The 13529-nt window shown below is 41.8% G+C and overlaps 1 long non-coding RNA gene across 1 annotated transcript; it reads left to right on the plus strand.

Moving 5' to 3' along the window:
• The first annotated feature begins 2178 nt into the window (after positions 1 to 2178).
• Positions 2179 to 7486, plus strand: LOC135573376 (uncharacterized). Its single transcript, XR_010464703.1, has 2 exons — positions 2179 to 4979; positions 6681 to 7486. It is a non-coding gene; the product is annotated as an uncharacterized LOC135573376 (long non-coding RNA).
• The last annotated feature ends 6043 nt before the right edge of the window (positions 7487 to 13529 follow it).

Below are 13529 nucleotides of genomic sequence, written 5' to 3' on the forward strand. Positions count from 1 at the left end.
ATTCATCAATAGTGAGAACTTTGCTATCCCCACAAGGGTGTATAATCATCATACAATGGGTTTTGTAGAACCGATATACACGGAAGCAGGTTCGAAAATAACCTGTGGTAATGTGCACTGCCGTAAATAAACTAAAACTTAGTCATGAGTGGCACACCAGCCCGAGATTAAGAAGGGATATTAAATAGGTACTGGGAGATAGGACGGTGATTTTGTACAAATACTGGGCGTAGAGAGACGGCAAGCGCAAGATAACTGGATTGGTCATGTGAATAGTGGCAGTATTGATCACCGTCCCGATTCAACTAATACTACGGAAAATATCCAAATGAGGAGGAGAAGGAAACTTAAATCTAAAGAAATGAGATAAAAGCCATATTTGTAGACATGAGGTTTCCAGGCGAGAGGGAAATCTAACAATTAGCGGCGTGAGATAACGATTATTAGAGTTCTTTACTGACACAACCGGAAAATAAGATTTTAACTAGGGCCTTACAAACCCTGGGTTAGACCTAAAAGTCTGATTCAAAAGTCAAAACTATTGGTAAGATTTCCATAAAAGAGCTAAACTTAATCATGAGAGATTAAGACAGAAAAGGAAGGATTGTTTAGCCGAATAAGGAGGAGAGTGTAACTTAAATCTAATGCGAGAGGGAAATCTAACAATTAGCGGCGTGAGATAACGATTATTAGAGTTCTTTACTGACACAACCGGAAAATAAGATTTTAACTAGGGCCTTACAAACCCTGGGCTTATAGTTGTTAGGTTAGACCTAAAAATCTGATTCAAAAGTCAAAGCTATTGGTAAGATTTCCATAAAAGAGCTAAACTTAAATCATGAGAAACGCACCCGACCGAGATGGAAAATACATACTGATTATTTTTAAAGGGACACACACATAGGCAAGCAGAATAGTAACTAGAAGTAACTAAGTAACGGTAAATTACAAATTTATAGAACTGCACGCACATAGAATTTAAAATTATATAGAAAGGCATAGATAAGTGTTTAAAGACCATAGCTACTAGTAACGGTAAGGATTAAGAATGGAGAGAAATGCCTCGAAAGAGGCCCCAGAACTGACGGGAGATCGAGCGATGTATGTATGGGGGGGTCTTTCCCGGTTTTTAGTAGTCAGTGTTCTTGATAGTGAAAAGTGATCGTGTGGTTGAGGTTCCGTGGGAAGAAACGGAACAGGTGATTACTGTATATGGGTGAGTTAAATGTCAGACTTTAGTAGATGAGGATTCCAATAAAAGAGATATTAACCATAAGGTGTTAAATATTGGAATTACTAGGCGTAAGTAAATAAGGATTCCAATAAAGAGAAATTAACATAAAGGGTTGAAGATTGGAATTATTAGGGGGGGCAGGAATTTATTATAATGGGTAGTAACCCTTCTAAACTGCTTTCTGCAAAGACGGAAGATTACCGTTATATGAAACAAAAAGATAGAAGGAATGTAGATTTCTGTCCTAAATGGGAAAAAAGGTATGGTTTTGACGGACGCCTAGATGTGGAAAAGTTAGAATCCCTTCTAAAACAGATACAAAGGGAGCGAGATTAATGAGAATCCTAAACTGAGAGAAAACGTTGGGCGTTTAAATTTGGGCTATTTTCTGTTGTCTAGATGTCGGAGTAACAAATACAATTAACTGTGAAAATGGGTATATTTGCGGAGAGTCTCAGTCAAATTCCATTGTGCTGGTAGGGGAATGGTGAGCGCGGCAGTCTCACCAACGGTAATCCACGGTTCGGTTCCCGTTTAACTAAAATTGCTTTTAGATCGTAATCGACCTACTTGCATGTTTTGCCTGAAAAATACGGTCGCCAGTGTTTGCAAAAGATATAACTGAACGGATATTATGTGTTCTAGATAGAATTGATAAAAGAAGTCATTAAAAATAATGGCGAGACAATTTCGATGTAAAACGCTATTTCGCCCAAAATGACCTGGTGGAATAATGTATTGAGATGGGAGTCGTATTCAAATAAATGTATCATAGAAGAGAGAGTTACCTAAAGTTAAATAGGGGATAACGGAGAGATACGATAATTTCGGGCTATTTGGAATATGAGAAGTTGAACACAAAAAACATGGGGCGTTTAAATGTTAGGGTATAGTAAGTTGAGAAGTTCGGTTGGGTTTACTCTGATGATTAGAATTTAACTCAATCTGAATAGGGAATATATATTTTACAAAGGCGGGCAGATTTGTGGCTATGGCCAGCAACGGAATTGCTAGACACTCAATGGGGCTATATAGTGCAACGCTTTGGACTATAAATTAGGTAAGAATAGTTGAATCGTAAGAAGTTGTGATTGTTTTTCTGATTATTGATTTTTGGTTAAGGTAACACCAGTGAATTTGAACAAAAAGTAACGTATTCTAAAAATGATCTGATTTCCGTTCTCGTTGCGGGGAACAAATGAAAAGTCTTATCTTAAAGGGACAGTGCATGGTAATCACAGTGGTTTGAGTGTATGACAGTGGAAAAAATATTGTGGGACGACAATTCGAAGAGAGAAAAATAAGTTACATGATACATCAAGAGATTTAAAACGAACGACGTGAAGGGATCATAAGAATTATTGGGTGTCATTGTAGGAGTAAATGTTTGGGTTAAGGTGATTTCCCTGTTCCCAGAGACAAGGCATTTTTAAGGCGAGCACTCACTAATGCTGGTCTGAATTTGTAATTAGACAAGTGAATAACGTATTGGGAATAGAGTTGTAATTAAAATACTAAGTCAAAGACGAGACAGGTATTTAGAGCAAAATGGATTCTAAATGATAACAAAGAGACAATTATGGTTTATGCCCATCGCTTTTATAAAATTGGCGAATTTAGAGATGTTGGTTGGGGTGGTAAATTATAATTCAGGATTAGAACAGATGTGATAAATTAGGTTTGGTTAATCGAACAAGAATTATTTACAATCCATTTGAAGTCGCTACGAATTGGCAGGTTGAGCGCTTGATGATGACGTCACTAGCGAGACACTTTTGTCACCAGAGACTGGGAATAACGGAGCAAACTGTATGGCTGTTAGTGTGTGTATCGAGGCTTCGAGTAACCTTTCAGAAGTTGAGATAAAAGTGTTTTGTTTATTTGTTTATTGGTTATAGTCAATTTTAGGGTTTGATTTAACTTAGTTGAACAGTGTGTTCTGGCGGGTTTTAGATAGAACTCTTTGTTCCGGAACGGATGAAAGTTACCCATAAGTAAGTAAATTAAAGGAGCCATGAGGGAATGCGAATGCATATTTATTAAATATCGGGGATTAAATTACGGATTCCTTACACTGCGAAATGTACGACATTTGCGGCAGAGAGAAAAAGTAATGCATTGAATAATAATGTTATCGGGTTAATTGTATCTAAAGGTAGCATGGTCATTTAAGTAAACATATCCGTAGACGATGTTTAAAACTTATGATTATTGATTTGAGTCAAAGGGGAATTATCATTAGGTTTTAGAGGCACGCTCACACAGGTGACTATTTTTATTGTAAGGATAAAGGGATCTTTATGTCTAATATGGTATGGCCTTTTGACCTTATCATGACTGGCTTCTGAGGTCTGATCAGCCTCAGGGGAGAATCATTTGTATAATGAATGGAATCATATTAAGTTACTAGTTTTAAGGTCAATTCATTAGAAATGAAGCAGTTTTGGTTGAGGGTTTAGAATTACTGTTTGAACCGCAAATGAGAAAGTGGTTCAGGATTCTGTCTTATAACATTAGCTGTGAAGTTTTTTGAATGGGCTATTAGGGAGTTGGTACGGAGACTGGTTTTGATGGTAGGGACAAATTGTGTGGTGGTATGGTGGTTACTGGATTTCTGACCCTAATTCTTGTATTATTTGTTATTGATGTGATGTGCTGCTTGCATCATACCGTGTTTTAAGAAGTCTGTTACAGATGTGGTGAAGGCTTCAGGCATGATGCCTTTGCTTGATGCTCCAGTTGGAGAGGCTGAGGTGAAGCATGCTTTGAGGGGAGGATAAGACTGACTGAGGATGACCCATGTATGTTTGTTCTCCCTGTCGTGAAGGGTGGCATGGTGCCCACCTGGTGCTGGATAAGAATAGCTGAGAGGACCAGATGGGTTATAAGAATGCTTTGTTCTGCTTTACTCTGTTTTACAGGACCAAAGTTTTATTCCACACTTTGCAACACATTAAATCCATGTTATTGTCAGATAGAATACTGAGGGTCCCTAAGGAGAGGGCTTGTTAGTGTAGGAAGGATTTTTAATATGGTTAGCATTTATTAGATTATAAGTTTTTAAATAGTATTATATTTAACAGGAATATAGGACATCTATGAGGAGTTAGGATTATTGTTAGGATTAAGATAGATTGATTAAGGAATTTGGAGAAAAGCCGCTCATAGACATGTTTTTTTTCTAAAAGAGGGTCCATGGGTTTGGATGGAGCCAAACAGTGAGACATGTAGTTCAAATTTGGAAAACATGAGAAACATAGCTTTAGGCAGACAGAGGAGCCCTCCCCCGCACTGCAGAGACCTTGAAGGTTAGAGAGCAGAGAAGTTTTAGAAGGGGGGCCAGGACGAGCAAAGATAACATAGTGGGTAGATAAGTTACTGAGTGGAGACAAAAGTGAGAATTGGACATGTGGAAAATGAAAGGGACACTCCTAAATGGAATTTCGGACATAAGGATAATTCACTAAATCTTATCTAAGTCATTGTATAAGAATAAGGCAAGGTTGTTACCTGGGCAGAGCCAGGTAACAAAAGGGGGATGGGTAAATAGTGTTCTAGAATAGGATGTGACCTACGGGATAATAAAAAAATAAAAAAAATAATTGTTAATTGGTTTGACGAATAAGAAACTGTTTTATTAACCAAACCTGTATGTCCAAGAGTTTATGCACTACAGGTGAACTACAGGTGAAGACACTCAATCCAGTCCCGTGGGCCACCCGGATTCATATCGCACTGCGGGGGGGTAAGATACACATTTCTCTGTCGAACAAATAAACAGTGTTCGGGAGGAGAACTGGAATTAACAGAATTCCGGGGGCCATCTCTCGAATGAAGTAACCCTCCCTGTCCTGTCACCCCTGTTTTTGTTCATAGAAGTGAAGATGTATCTGGCTCTTGCTAAGTGATGTGTTCTCGGGGAAAGGGTGGGGTTTCACATGGAAGCTGTTCGTCTGAGCTGTCTTATCGTGGGTGACGTATTCCTGATACAGCACGCCCTACTAGAGATGCGGAGAGTGGTAATTTGACCCATGGTTTAGACGGTGAGGATTTTGTTCCAAAATAGAAGAGATATCAGTGCAGGTTCCCATATTGATCGTGGACAGGTCATAGCTCACACTGAAAGGGATGGCTACGTAAACCCATACACTCAATGTGGGATCAGGTGGAGTATAGTAAGGGTTGGCGTTTTGGACTGTGTTCCCGAGCAAAGGAAGTATTGTATAAAGGTGCAAATTAACATTAAGGCGGTCAATACTCAGGATCTCGGGTTATGGTATGTGGGCTTCGACCAGTTTTCAACTGACACTATGGTACCGTTCCAGGTGGCAGAAGTTAGAGTTGATAAGGAGAATATGATTGGCCGAAGTTCAACCAATCCCTCTAAAACAACGGCTATTCCTAGTGTAATCATCCAGGGTAAAGGAACAGTACGAATAGTTCAGACCAAGGACCTTAAAGAAGTTATAGAGGTGGAGACTGGGTTTGGGGAGTCCAACTTATGGTTGGAATGGATTCAATATACGGCCAGATCAGTGGCTAAAGAAGAATGTTATGCCTGTGTGAACGCTAAACCCCAGTTAACAACTATCCCTTTTCCACTGAACGGAATTAATTCCCCTAAGGGAATGGCATGTATGGTAAAGCTGTTCATGAAAGCAGGAATGCCAAATAATGACAGTTGTATTGATTTGCACTATTTATATCCCCAGGAACCAAGTTGGTACAGAGAATATGACCACTGACGAGACCATGTCTGAATTGACAGGCTGGTTGAACTCTGGGGACTTCAATAAAATAAAATGGGCCAGTGTCGACATCTGGTGGTTGTGCGGGGGAATGAGTTTGTGCAGTATTGCCGACTGATTGGACTGGTTAGGAATGCCTTTTACACTCATACAACACCAAGACATGAAGTTAGCCAAAAACGAGAGAGAAGAGATGCTCCATCTAGGTCTTTTGGCGAAAGAGTATATATTGATAACATTGGGGTTCCACGAGGTGTGCCGGATGAGTTCAAGGCAAGAAATCAGATACTAGCAGGATTAGAGTGGTCTACTCTCAATAAGAATGTAGACTGGATTAATTATAGTTACCAGAGGGGTTATTAAAGGGTTTGTAGAACAGACTGAAGCAATCAGCTGGAAGACCTGACAGAATAGAATTGCATTAGATAAAAGGAGGAAGTGGGCGTGGTAATCAGGACCGTGTCTTACATCCCAGGTAGCACAGCTCCGGACGAATCAGTGCCCGAAGCCTCAGCTGGTTTGACCACCCTGGCTCACGGGTTGGCAGAAACTCTGGGGTGGATACTTCTCTGAACTAAATTGGGTAGACAGTATTTATGGAAAAATGTGGTGTTATGGGCCACCTTAACCGGTGTGACTGTGTTAGTCTTGTACGTACGTGGTTGATTGCGTGTATGTATGAAAGTTATTGTTTCCAGGACTCTGGAGAGATCAATGACACTACAGATGGTGCGTTATGGGCTGGTTCCAGGTTCTGACCCATGGAGGACTGAAGGCATGTCTACAGAGGAAGTGGACGAATCTGGATCTGTCATTTGTGGGGAATTTATGTTTGATGAGAATAGTGTTGAGATGAAGGGGAATTAGATTGTAATTTGTTTCAATGATTAAACAGTTTTTTAATAAAGACTGTAAAAAGAAAAAAAAAGAAAAAATCCTGAAAGAGGAGTTATGATTCTGATGTAGGTTTAAAAACAGTTGGAGTTAAGGTTAGATTTGATTAATGATGGGTGAAGAGTCGGGTAAACATTTATAATAATATTTTTATTTTGTAGATTTGAATGTATAATATTTGATCAAAGGGAGGATTGATAGAGGAAAATATGGTTGAAATGACTAATTATGTATACATTCCAATCTGAAACTGACTAGTCCAAATGCTATAATGTACTGTACATGTGAGTTTTCCCTCTTGCTCCCTTTCCCAATTGTATATAATGTAGTCAGGAGTTAGTAACAATGTAGGTCTGTTCCTTAGTTCATTCAGTTGTACAAATCTCCAGGTGGTGGGAACGGGCCATCTCCAAATGGTCGGGAAGGTTGATTTATGCTGACTGGCCTTGACTTCGTGCTGATAACGCGGAGGCTTGAGAGCTAGAGGGGCCCTCTGTTTGTGAAACGGAACGTTTGGAAAACGCTGACGTCATTTTCAGTTTATAACCTGTGGAAATGTGTGTAAGCATTCAGTACTCTCTGGAATTAAACGCTCTTACCTGGCTTTTAAGACTGGTCTCAATCTACTTCATGCATAATTAATGAACTTACAATTCATTAATGAATTAGAAATGAGTGCTAATTGGTTTTGGCAATTAAACATAAAGGAATTTAGAATTTCTCTATCAACCTATAAGCCTACCGCTGGCCAATCAGATAGCTCAGATCACCGTGTCTGAACAGTTTTTTCTAGCCATAGACTGTAAAAAAAGAGGCATGAACGCACAGCAAAGTCGATACTGTGAGATTTCTAACCTTTAATAACCATGACTATAGAGAGGCTCAACAAATACAGCAAAGAACAGCAACAAAATGTTTGACTTACTTTTTATGAGTAAGTTGTTATTCAACACTATCAACACTTTGTTCTACACTTTTATAAGCAATAAAATGTGCATTCTCCCATCTTACACTGACGCTATAACCAGCACTGCAGCTGCAATCAATATTAAGGTGTTCCGATAATTTTGCTCTGTTATTATTATTGGCTTGTGTATTTTATATATAGAAAAGCATTCCACTTTCTCTCGTCATAGGAGTAACAACATGAATTGGTGCATGAGGCAGAAATAATGCAGCGGCTTGAATTTCACCATCTGCTGGAAGACTGGCGTTTCTTCTTAGCGGAGTGAGGGAATCGGGTGAGAGGCAACCTATTCGCTGCTCCCTCACTTTCCTCAGACTGACCATAAAATGCAGGCCATCAGTCCAGTAAAAACAAGCAGATGATTATGCTCACTTATCTGTGCCTCACAAGTAATACAAAAATGATATGCAGTATTACCAGTGTGATCATATACCTATACTTTTTAAATGATCTGAGAAGAAAAATATTGACAATTCAAGCAAGTGATAATGTATTGGGCCTGTAGCCTACTGCACAAACCTCATTGCTACAGAACACATAGGCTTACGTGTTTAAGTGATGTCTGAGCAGTAGATTTCGGCTTGCATTTTGATTCATAATGTTATCTTGATTCAGAAACGGTTGGTGACCACTGGTCTAGAACAATTGTCCCTACACCGTGCACCACTCCCTAGCATTCTTCTTGCCAATGTCCAGTCTCTTGACCAACAAGGTTGATGAAATCCGAGCAAGGGTAGCATTGCAGAGGGACATCAGAGACTGTAACGTTCTTTGCTTCACGGAAACATGGCTCACTGGAGAGACGCTATCCGAGGCGGTGCAGCCAACGGGTTTCTCCACGCATCGCGCCGACAGGAACAAACATCTTTCTGGTAAGAAGAGGGGCGGGGGCGTATGCCTTATGGCGAACGAGACATGGTGTGATGAAAGAAACATACAGGAACTCAAATCCTTCTGTTCACCTGATTTAGAATTCCTCACAATCAAATGTAGACCGCATTATCTACCAAGAGAATTCTCTTCGATTATAATCACAGCCGTATTTATCCCCCCCAAGCAGACACATCGATGGCTCTGAACGAACTTTATTTAACTCTTTGCAAACTGGAAACCATTTATCCGGAGGCTGCATTCATTTTAGCTGGGGATTTTAACAAGGCTAATCTGAAAACAAGACTCCCTAAATTTTATCAGCATATCGATTGCGCAACCAGGGGTGGAAAAACCTTGGATCATTGTTACTCTAACTTCCGCGACGCATATAAGGCCCTGCCCCGCCCCCCTTTCGGAAAAGCTGACCACGACTCCATTTTGTTGATCCCTGCCTACAGACAGAAACTAAAACAAGAGGCTCCCACGCTGAGGTCTGTCCAACGCTGGTCCGACCAAGCTGACTCCACACTCCAAGACTGCTTCCATCACGTGGACTGGGATATGTTTCGTATTGCGTCAGATAACAATATTGACGAATACGCTGATTCGGTGTGCGAGTTCATTAGAACGTGCGTTGAAGATGTCGTTCCCATAGCAACGATTAAAACATTCCCTAACCAGAAACCGTGGATTGATGGCAGCATTCGCAGCAACGCGAACCACTGCTTTTAATCAGGGCAAGGTGTCTGGTAACATGACCGAATACAAACAGTGCAGCTATTCCCTCCGCAAGGCTATCAAACAAGCTAAGCGTCAGTACAGAGACAAAGTAGAATCTCAATTCAACGGCTCAGACACAAGAGGCATGTGGCAGGGTCTACAGTCAATCACGAACTACAAGAAGAAATCCAGCCCAGTCACGGACCAGGATGTCTTGCTCCCAGGCAGACTAAATAACTTTTTTGCCCGCTTTGAGGACAATACAGTGCCACTGACACGGCCTGCAATGAAAACATGCGGTCTCCCCTTCACTGCAGCCGAGGTGAGTAAGACATTTAAACGTGTTAACCCTCGCAAGGCTGCAGGCCCAGACGGCATCCCCAGCCGCGCCCTCAGAGCATGCGCAGACCAGCTGGCCGGTGTGTTTACGGACATATTCAATCAATCCCTATACCAGTCTGCTGTTCCCACATGCTTCAAGAGGGCCACCATTGTTCCTGTTCCCAAGAAAGCTAAGGTAACTGAGCTAAATGACTACCGCCCGTAGCACTCACTTCCGTCATCATGAAGTGCGTTGAGAGACTAGTCAAGGACCATATCACCTCCACCCTACCTGACACCCTAGACCCACTCCAATTTGCTTACCGCCCAAATAGGTCCACAGACGATGCAATCTCAACCACACTGCACACTGCCCTAACCCATCTGGACAAGAGGAATACCTATGTGAGAATGCTGTTCATCGACTACAGCTCGGCATTCAACACCATAGTACCCTCCAAGCTTGTCATCAAGCTCGAGACCCTGGGTCTCGACCCCGCCCTGTGCAACTGGGTACTGGACTTCCTGACGGGCCGCCCAGGTGGTGAAGGTAGGCAACAACATCTCCTCCCCGCTGATCCTCAACACTGGGGCCCCACAAGGGTGCGTTCTGAGCCCTCTCCTGTACTCCCTGTTCACCCACGACTGCGTGGCCACGCACGCCTCCAACTCAATCATCAAGTTTGCGGACGACACAACAGTGGTAGGCTTGATTACCAACAACGACGAGACGGCCTACAGGGAGGAGGTGAGGGCCCTCGGAGTGTGGTGTCAGGAAAATAACCTCACACTCAACGTCAACAAAACTAAGGAGATGATTGTGGACTTCAGGAAACAGCAGAGGAACACCCCCTATCCACATCGATGGAACAGTAGTGGAGAGGGTAGCAAGTTTTAAGTTCCTCGGCATACACATCACAGACAAACTGAACTGGTCCACTCACACAGACAGCATCGTAAAGAAGGCGCAGCAGCGCCTCTTCAACCTCAGGAGGCTGAAGAAATTCGGCTTGTCACCAAAAGCACTCACAAACTTCTACAGATGCACAATCGAGAGCATCCTGGCGGGCTGTATCACCGCCTGGTACGGCAACTGCTCCGCCCTCAACCGTAAGGCTCTCCAGAGGGTAGTGAGGTCTGCACAACGCATCACCGGGGGCAAATTACCTGCCCTCCAGGACATCTACACCACCCGATGTTACAGGAAGGCCATAAAGATCATCAAGGACATCAACCACCCGAGCCACTGCCTGTTCACCCCGCTATCATCCAGAAGGCGAGGTCAGTACAGGTGCATCAAAGCTGGGACCGAGAGACTGAAAAACAGCTTCTATCTCAAGGCCATCAGACTGTTAAACAGCCACCACTAACATTGAGTGGCTGCTGCCTACACACTGACACTGACACTGACTCAACTCCAGCCACTTTAATAATGGGAATTGATGGGAAATGAGGTAAATATATCACTAGCCACTTTAAACAATGCTACCTTATATAATGTTACTTACCCTACATTATTAATCTCATATGCATACGTATATACTGTACCCTATATCATCGACTGCATCCTTATGTAATACATGTATCACTAGCCACTTTAACTATGCCACTTTGTTTACATACTCATCTCATATGTATATACTGTACTCGATACCATCTACTGTATCTTGCCTATGCTGCTCTGTACCATCACTCATTCATATATCCTTATGTACATATTCTTTATCCCCTTACACTGTGTATAAGACAGTAGTTTTTGAATTGTTAGTTAGATTACTTGTTGGTTATTACTGCATTGTCGGAACTAGAAGCACAAGCATTTCGCTACACTCGCATTAACATCTGCTAACCATGTGTATGTGACAAATAAAATTTGATTTGATTTGATTTTAGCTAGGGAGCATTAATGGGGAGGAAACCAACAGGATGACGTAACCAAGGGAAAAGATCACTGATCATCTCGGTGTGTCAGCTACAATGGTCTGTCAAATACTTGTAGCTGATCACCGTTAGTCTGCCTAATCTAATAACAGAACTCTAAGGACTGTGTGATCCCAAAGCATAGTCTCACCACCACGGATGTTAGTATTCAATTACTTGTGTGAGTAATACTTAAAAAATAAAATAAACGATAGGCCTATTTTATCAATGAAAAGGCTTTGTCAAAAATGTATTAAATTGTCCATGTGACATTGACCGTGTTTGCATGCGCACAGTATTCCAGATAATAGGTCATATACCACTTAAGGTCTTATTCAGGATAAGCTGTTTACATGCACCATTGATATCCCATTCAAAACTATCCCTGTATCCCTGAATTATCTGAATATTCCCAATTGAAGATCATATGGGTTAAATGGAACAGTAACTTAAATGTGGACACTGACTGTAGGCCTATAACCTTTCACATGTAGAATAATATCATATTCATTCCTGCAAAATTATGTATTTCTTGCAGTTAAATTATTATTTGTCTCTTTTTTTCCCTCAACACTCTACACACACTAATCCATAATGATAAAGCAAAAACTGTTTTTTTTGTGCAAATGTATAATATTCTTTTTTTTTAAAACTTATTTACAAAAGTATTCAGAGCCTTTGCTATGAGACTAAAAATTAAGCTCAGATGCATCCTGTTTCCATTGATCACTCTTGAGATGTTTTTACAACTTGATGGAGTCCCCCTGTGGTAAATTCAATTGATTGGACATGATTTGGAAAGGCACATATCTGTCTATATAATGCCCAACAGTTGACAGTGCATGTCAGAGCAAAGACCAAGCCGTTAGGTCGACGGAATTATCCGTAGAGCTCCGAGACAGGATTGTGTCGAGGCACAGATCTGGAGAAGGGTACCAAAACATTTCTTCAGCATTGAAGGTCCCCAACAACACAGTGGCCTCCATCATTCCTAAATGGAAGAAGTTTGGAACCACCAAGACTCTTTCTAGAGCTGGCCATGTGGTCAAACTGAGAAATCGGGAGAGAAGGACCTTGCTCAAGGAGGTGACCAAGAACCCGATGGTCACTCTGACAGAGCTCCAGAGTTCCTCTGTGGGATAACCTTTAAGAAGGACAACCATCTCTACAGCACGCCACCAATCAGGTCTTTATGGTAGATTGGCCAGACGGAAGCCACTCCTCAGTAAAAGGCATATGACAGCCCGCTTGGAGTTTGCCAAAAGGCAACCAAAAATTCTCAAAACATGAGAAACAAGATTCTCTGATCTGATGAAACCAAGATTGAACTCTTTGGCCTAAATGCCAAGCGTCACGTCTGGAGGAAACCTGGCACCATCCCTACGGTAAAGCTTTGTGGTGGCAGCATCATGCTGTGGGGATGTTTTTCAGCAGCAGGGACCTGGAGACTAGTCAGGATCGAGAGAAAGATGAACGAAGCAAATTACAGAGAGATCCGTGATGAAAACCTGCACCAGAGTGCTCAGGACCTCAGACTGGGGCGGAATGTTCACCTACCAACAGAACAACAACCCTAAGCACACAGCCAAGACAACGCAGGAGTGGCTTCGGGACATGTCTCTGAATGTTCTTGAGTGGCCCAGCCAGAACCCAGACTTGAACCAGATCAAACATATTTGGACAGACCTAAAAAATAGCTGTGCAGTGACGCTCCCAATCCAACCTGACAGAACTTGAGAGGATCTACAGAGAAGAATGGGCGATCCTCACCAATACAGGTGTGCCAAGCTTGTAATGTCATACCCAAGAAGACTCGAGGCTGTAATCACTGCCAAATGTGCTTCAATAAAGT

This window comes from Oncorhynchus nerka, linkage group LG9a (assembly GCF_034236695.1).
Source record: "Oncorhynchus nerka isolate Pitt River linkage group LG9a, Oner_Uvic_2.0, whole genome shotgun sequence".
NCBI lineage: Eukaryota > Metazoa > Chordata > Actinopteri > Salmoniformes > Salmonidae > Oncorhynchus > Oncorhynchus nerka.